The sequence below is a fragment of the Tasmannia lanceolata genome, unplaced genomic scaffold (genome assembly GCF_043159265.1).
Source record: "Tasmannia lanceolata isolate RefF3 unplaced genomic scaffold, GAP_Taslan_0.1 ptg000024l, whole genome shotgun sequence".
NCBI classification, from domain to species: domain Eukaryota; kingdom Viridiplantae; phylum Streptophyta; class Magnoliopsida; order Canellales; family Winteraceae; genus Tasmannia; species Tasmannia lanceolata.
The window spans coordinates 3,243,092-3,250,532 of NW_027518701.1; the positions used below are offsets into that span (position 1 = coordinate 3,243,092).

The following is a 7,441-nucleotide window of genomic DNA, read 5'->3' on the forward strand; positions in this document are numbered from 1 at the left end:
CCACATTTTATACTAGGGAACCACTAGGGAACCACATTTTTTATACCTCGGAACCACTAGGGAACCACATTTTATACCCTGGAACCACTATGGAACCACCATTTATACCTCGGAACCACTAGGGAACCCCATTTACACCCCGGAACCACTAGGGAATCACATTTTATACCTCAGAACCACTAGGGAACTACATTTATACCCCGGAACCACTAGGGAACCACATTTTATACCCCGGAACAACTACGGAACCACATCTTCTACCACGAAACCACTAGGGAACCACATTTTATATCTCAGAACCATTAGGGAACCACAATTTCTACATCGGAACCACTTGGGAACCACATTTTATACTTGGGAACCACATTTTATACCTCGGAACACTATTAATTAAACCACTTTTACAAAGCATGACCTCCTATTTACTCTTTTGGAAGTACTATTTACACTCTTGGAACCAATAAATTGTGGTTCTGAGGTGTTCATAATGATTCCGATTATATACACACTGAGTATGACTACCTTAACCACTATTAATACACTCATGATCACTTATAAAGTGCATGGATGTCTATTTACACTCTTGAAACCACTACTTACACTCTTGGGACCACTAAATTATGGTTCCAAGGTCTAAATAATGGTTCCCAGTGTATTAAACCACTTTTACAAAGCATGAACCCCTATTTACTCTTTTGGAACCATACTTTACACTCTTGGAAGCACTATTTACACTCTTGGAACCAATAAATTGTGGTTCCGATGTGTTCATAATGGTTCTTATTATATACATATTGAGTATGAGTACCTTAACCACTATCAATACACTCATGATCACTTATAAAGTGCATGAAAGTCTATTTACACTCTTGGAACCACTACTTACACTCTTGGAACCACTAAATTATGGTTCCAAGGTCTACATAATGGTTCCAATTGTATAAATTGATTGTGTACATAGAGCAACCAAATGGGATTGATAATGAGATTAATAATGGGTTTGATATTGGATTTACAAATATTGAACCATTTAAAAACTTTACAACCATTGAACCATTCAACCATTGAACCATTGAGAGAGAGAAAGAGAGAGGGGTCAAAAGAGTTATCTAAAACCTAAGCAAGAGAGGATGAGAATAAACCAAAAAATCACACAACATGAAAACAACATCTTTAACCTAATCAAGAGAGGACCTACCGGCGCACACGAAGAAATCTCACGTTTGGGGAAGAAGAGGGTGTTCACAATGAAGGTTTTTATCAAAAGCCAATGGAAATGGAGCTTAAAACGTTTGGCAATGGCAAGCTTCCATGGGGTTTCATGGAGTTTCTTACGTTTGGGGAAGAAGAGGGTGAAAAGGTGATAGGGTAGGTGAAAATGCATAGGGAAGTGAGCTAAAAAGGTGAAGGGAAACGAAGGGAGGGTATTCTTGTCCTTTGGGATTTCTAGAAGCACTGACAGCCCCTATTTCACAAAAAAAAGAGAACGTACCCTTACTTGACAATTTAACCAAAACTTTGCATTTTTCTAACAATTTTTTCTTTTATTTATTATTTAATATTTCCCTGAAATTTCGGGCAAAATTCCCTAAATTTCGAGAAATTTTGTAGGGGATAAATATTAGTTTATTAGATTTCGTCGGATTTCGAACAAAATTTCGGTTTCGGTGAGGACCGAAATGCATTCTGAAACTGAAATTTGAAACCATGATTCCAGCCCCCACATGGAACTAAATGTGGCAGTCGAGGTATATAATATAGCGCTCATATATAAGAAAGGTTTTAAATTTCGGTTTCGATGTCGGTTTTGGCCACCACCGAAACTGAAATATTTTGGCCGAAATCATGTAATAAATATGAAAAATACTTTGGTTTTTAAAAAAAAAACTAGTAAAACATGCACGGCGTTGCACATGCGACTAAAGTATTTTATGACATAATTTAGGCTGCAATGATATCCTACTTAAAATCTTTTGAATTCTGAAAGAAGGGATTCAGGCATGTCTTTTTTGAATTATCTGAATCATGTTTATTTTTAATACTATGAGAAAATCTTGAAACTGCATAGAAGAAAAACATAATTAATCAAACTATGTTACCCTTTAAAAGTAAAAAAAAATAGATTCAGATTGGCTTCCTACAAGAATCTTCCAAGAGTAGTACAATGTGCATAAACATTATAGAAGGCTTCACGAATTTTGTAACTCTTGTTGATTTATATGCTCAATCCCAAGCATATCACTCATGTACAGGTTTGTAAGTGATGTGAGCTTCTTGGCAAACTCTAGTTCATTCTTCTCTTCTTTTAAACTTTTGGTCCAATACAATCCTCATCTTTCTCTACCTGTGAAGTGCTCCTACCGAAAAAAAGAAGGGGAAAGGGGGGACTCTTAGGCATCATGTTCAAGACAACATAACTGAGTTCTAGAATGAATACATAATCAAGAAAAAATTGAAAGAGAATAAAATCAACTGAGGAGTAAAGCCTGCAGGAACCATAAAAGCATTTCTCGATATTTTAATTTTTCCTTTTGCATGATGGTGATAGGATTTATGATTGGCCCTGAGATCTCGGGCATGTGTTGCATTGCACATGTGCTTAGCGCATATCACTGTACACAGGCTTATTTCTTATTTGTAGCCCATGGGTTGCATTGCCCATGTGCACCCTCTTCCTTTGCAGCATCCCTGTTCCAATAGAGCACCATGAGAGAGAGAGAGAGAGCGCAATGATGACCCTTTTCTAGAGGATCTTTCTACAAAAATGACACTGAACAAATGATCCAGCATAATCTTCTATTAGGGCATTTAACACTGCAAGATAGCTCCTAAGATAACCTTGTACACCAAAAGTCAAGGTGGAAATCCTATCTGAACATCCATCCAATCAATCAATCACCATTAATCTGAACTAAATCAATGTGTTTGACTCTAAGACCAGCCCTTAGGGACAAATTTGCACTTATCAAATGTTTCTAATTCATTTCTTACGAGAACCTTAATTTCTTTGAAATTGAGATATGTTTTGAAGCCTCAAAATCTTCAAAGGGTCAAGGCATATAATTATTACAGTATGTACCTAGAAACACATTTATCAGTTCTAATTTCTGACAGAGCTGAACTGTGTCATCATTTGATTTGTATGTATCAAAGGGAAAAGTGGAGACATACATTCCTTGGACCATCAAGAGAATTTTGCCCTCCCTGGGCATAATAGGAAATTATGACATCAAATACAGAAACTAAGAAATGAGGCATACCTGTTAGGTGATTCTTACTCCTTACCACAATGAGTTGTACCATATTGTGCTTCAAAGGCTCACATGTAGAGTAACTATTCGAACTTTGATACGGACCACCATATATGCCTACATTCCAAAACAGAAAATAAAATAATAGAGTATGACATGAACTCTCTCACATTTGCTTACAGCAAAGGAGAGGGACAGATGGAAGGAGTAATAATGTGGCTAATCAAAAGCCAAGCCTATGCCCACAGAATGAAAATAAGCAACCTGCAAAGCTGCTTCCAAAACATAAACCAAACAAAAGGTAAGTACACTGACATAGGGTCAGTTTATGGTGCAGATGTGCTACCTGTTAATTAACAGTTTTTTTGGACAAATAATTTAACAATAAATTAGTAGTAAAGAAGGCATACAGAACGTTTTTCATTTTACTAAACTTCTGATTACATTAAACTTCTATACTGGTACCTAAGCTATAGGAACCAACTCTAAGACTCAATTTTAGTGACTGGGCCAAGTCACTACATTCTTATTTATTTTCACTTCAGTTGCTGTGTTTTTACCCTGGGCAACTTGGCTCATGTACTGCCCAAATTGGTCAGGGGAGTCATGATTCAACTCACCAAGTTCTAAAGTTATGCTCATTATATTAAACGTTTTATCTTTATCACTTGCGACAATTATATCTTTTATCAATTATATTTCGCTTAAGCTTCCAACTCAAAAATTTAATTTTATCCGTGGCTTTTCAACATGTAAAGTCTTGTACAACTGCACACAATGCATGGCTGATACCACGGATTGGAAGGGGAGATGCATGAAATGACAGAGAAACAACTAAGATGAATGAACATTAAATAGCAACAGAACACCACCATCCCATTAACATTCAGGTTAACATGTAACCACAACCATGAAATTTATTGAAGCCAAAACCCCACTGGATTTTCTTTGAAACAATGAAACCTCGATGGATCATAAAGCATACATCTCCAATTAAATACCAGTAACTACCCTCAATGCATGTAATTTTCATAACCCTCTGGTTTCTCATCAATTATTCCATGAACTGAACTACTGGAACCCTAAAATTCCAACAGTAAAAAATGAGCAACCTAGAAACATGGAACCCAATGTTTCATAAGTCATAACCTTTCCCTTTTGGTCAAGATATTCCATGGCTCTAGTCTCTGACGCTAGCTAACACCCTAAGGTGCAACTTTTGGCCATCTTGAGTCCAATAATCAGTTTTCAACTCACAATGGTTCTCAAAATCCAAAACAAGTGGGGCCTTACTTTATCCATCAAGCACTAAATCAACTAAAAGATTAATGCAGTCAGCCATGTCAAGCCCAGATCCAGAAAATGGTAACCGCGGAATCCAGAGGAACTAAGTGATTGTTTCCATAGGAGAAAGAGATCTCAACATAAACAATCTTAGAGGTGGTCCATAGCAAGGATTAGTTCCCATACTCTGGCTCCTTCCGATAAGCTGCAGGCCTCATAAACATCCATTACAACCTCCATGGATTCAGATCTTGTCATTCCTTAGTAAATCACTCCTAAGTGCATTCAGAATAAGGGAGAAATAAAACAACCAGATCCGTTTCACTAAGGATTCAATTGATTTTTTGGTATCTAAATGAACACACCACCGAAACTTCCACTGGCGGACAATGTAGAACTGACTTCAATCATTGAATTTCAGGGAGCAGTAAGGAGCATTTCAGCTATCATTTTATCATCCACTCAGAAGTCAGTTAATATGGAGAATTCATATCCATTTTGATGCGATGGCAATACCTTCATGGCTTTCAAGAACACAAACCTTCATGAACAGGATTAGGGATCAAGTGGATTGATTATTAGGAATATGAATTGCATAATGGAGATCAAGATAGTGTCTGAATTCTTGAGTTAATTTCTTGAGACATGGCTTTTTTTAAAATCAAGACTCGTAATTTATTTACCAACACCCCTTCGAGAGGACATATTTTTTCAAGAGACTTATTACGAACCGTAATTGCATAATGCAAGTCAAGAGACTATTGGATTTATAGCTGCCTGTCTAGGATAATTTATTGGGACAAATGTTTGTTGAAATCAAGACTTGTGATTATGATATCCACTTTCACTAAGACACTTTTGATCCCAAGAGGCATAATTTATTAAAATTTTCTTTTTCCATTTAGAAATGGTCTCCCCAATCATGCAAGGTGCTTTTGAAATGCTTCTAGGAGGATTGAAAAGTAATGGCCACAAAAATGAAATATAGGCTAAAACATGTCTTGAGAGGAACAATAACAAAGAAACATGGTTCTGCCTCGCTATGCCTTGCAAAATTTATCCACGTGAACACAATAGCCATTAAATAAAGAAAGCATGCATCATGAATTTATCTGAACATGTTGCACACAGAAGAAAATTCAAACAAAAGCAACAATGAATAAATCAATGAACATAGGGAGATGAAACCACACTACATTGTTTGACATTCACACACTTATTTTACTATTTCTCATTGGCTATCAAAAATTTGAATTCTATTTTACCCCTGGTATGTATAGTTCGAGACGAAATTTTGGGACCAACATAATGAGGCAAAATTGGCTTGAAAGCACCTTCTTCTGATGCCTTGTATATTTTCCGAGCACAGATCCTTACCCATTATTTTTGGTTAATTCCGTGGATTAGATGTTTCGACAATGATAGAAAAGGAACATAATATAAACCATCAACCCATGATCAATTTACATGTGCAGAAATTATTGATTCACCTTTGCACTTGTTACCTTCCCACGTAGTTGGATCTCTATTAGATCCCTCGAAAGTGGAAGCCTACAAAAATAAAAGAGTTAAGATGAGAAATGGGCCTAAGAACAGCAATAATCACTATAACTTAATAAGGCATAACCAGCAAAAAAAATGGTGTTAATCTGCCACTTCAGAAGAATTATGAACAGGAATGGCAATCATTTGTTGTAATACTTATAACAAGTACCTTTTAAAAACAATTTAATCTCAATTTTTCACAATAATCACAAATATAAAAGTAGCATTTCCATAAAAAAATGTATATTTAGGGAAATGATATATGCGTCAAGTGTTTTGATAAACATGTGCTCCACTTGTTTGTCGTGCAGTATTTAAAGGGATGTCAGAGGATATTATGGTTCTCAAAAAGCGCTTAAAACCCTTTAAATGCTAGACGACAAATAAGTGGAGCGCATGCTTATAAAAAAAACTTGGCGTAGATATCATTTCCCTATATTTATTGTCTTCTCTTTGAAAATGAGGATCTAAAATACAGACAAGAGTCACTCAATCACTGACAAAAACAGACATACTGAGAATTTCTCAATATCTTCAGCATATTCTAAAAATTGCTATTTCTGTCTTGTTCAACTGGCATATAGGAAATTATTAGGAAATTTCATATTTTTAAAATATCAGAACAGAAGAGCAAGCAGAAATTTTCTTTATGGACTCAAAGGAACCCTAATTTTACAAAATATGGCCTTCGAATTAACTTTCAAGAACAACAAAAATTATTAGCAATGCATTTTCTACCATACGTCCTCTTCAGTGAAAATGACTGGAGTAACTAAGATCATGAAGAACTTACAAATAAAGAAATAAAGACAACACAAACCTCAAATATCCCATGTAGCTGGTGAGTAGTGTAATTCTAGAGGAACAGAGGAAATCCTGGAGTTAATGTCCTGATGAGATTACCAAAAAGTCCAAAGGTTATTGTCCGGAAGAGAAAAAATGGACGAAAGGGAAGGTTAATAAGAAGTCCGCAATGAGTTTCGCCGGCTCCGATAATCCTCAGGACCTGTACACGAAAACATTCAAAAACACTACATAGAAAATCAAAGGGAAATGGAAATGAAAAACCCTTAAGTTAGAACAAGTAGAAAAAATAACCAGAAGTGAAAAACCCTTAAATTAGAATAAGTAGAAAAATAACAAGAAGTGAGCGCTAGAATCAAGATTACCAAGAGTCCAAAGGTCAATCCTAATACATCGTCTGTTGGTGATGGAGATGGAAGCAAACTCGAGAAGAATGGCAAGAAGGTGGGATTTTGTCAAAAGTCTAAAAATAAAATTTTCGACATTTTGGCAAAATTTCGGAATTTCGGTGAAATTTCGCCTAAATCTTGTAAAGAAACGACTTCATGTAAATTTCA

At 35.9% G+C, this 7,441-nt stretch overlaps 1 long non-coding RNA gene across 2 annotated transcripts; it reads right to left on the reverse strand.

The window, feature by feature from the left end:
• Positions 1-2,192: 2,192 nt before the first annotated feature.
• On the reverse strand, positions 2,193-7,221 carry LOC143857259 (uncharacterized). 2 transcript variants are annotated; one of them, XR_013238562.1, is made up of 4 exons: positions 6,901-7,221; positions 6,026-6,086; positions 3,286-3,368; positions 2,193-3,204 (listed from the first exon to the last, which is right to left on the reverse strand). It is a non-coding gene; the product is annotated as an uncharacterized LOC143857259 (long non-coding RNA). The 2 variants fall into 2 exon arrangements; XR_013238561.1 differs by lacking the exon at positions 3,286-3,368 and having other exon boundaries at positions 2,193-2,688.
• Positions 7,222-7,441: the final 220 nt, after the last annotated feature.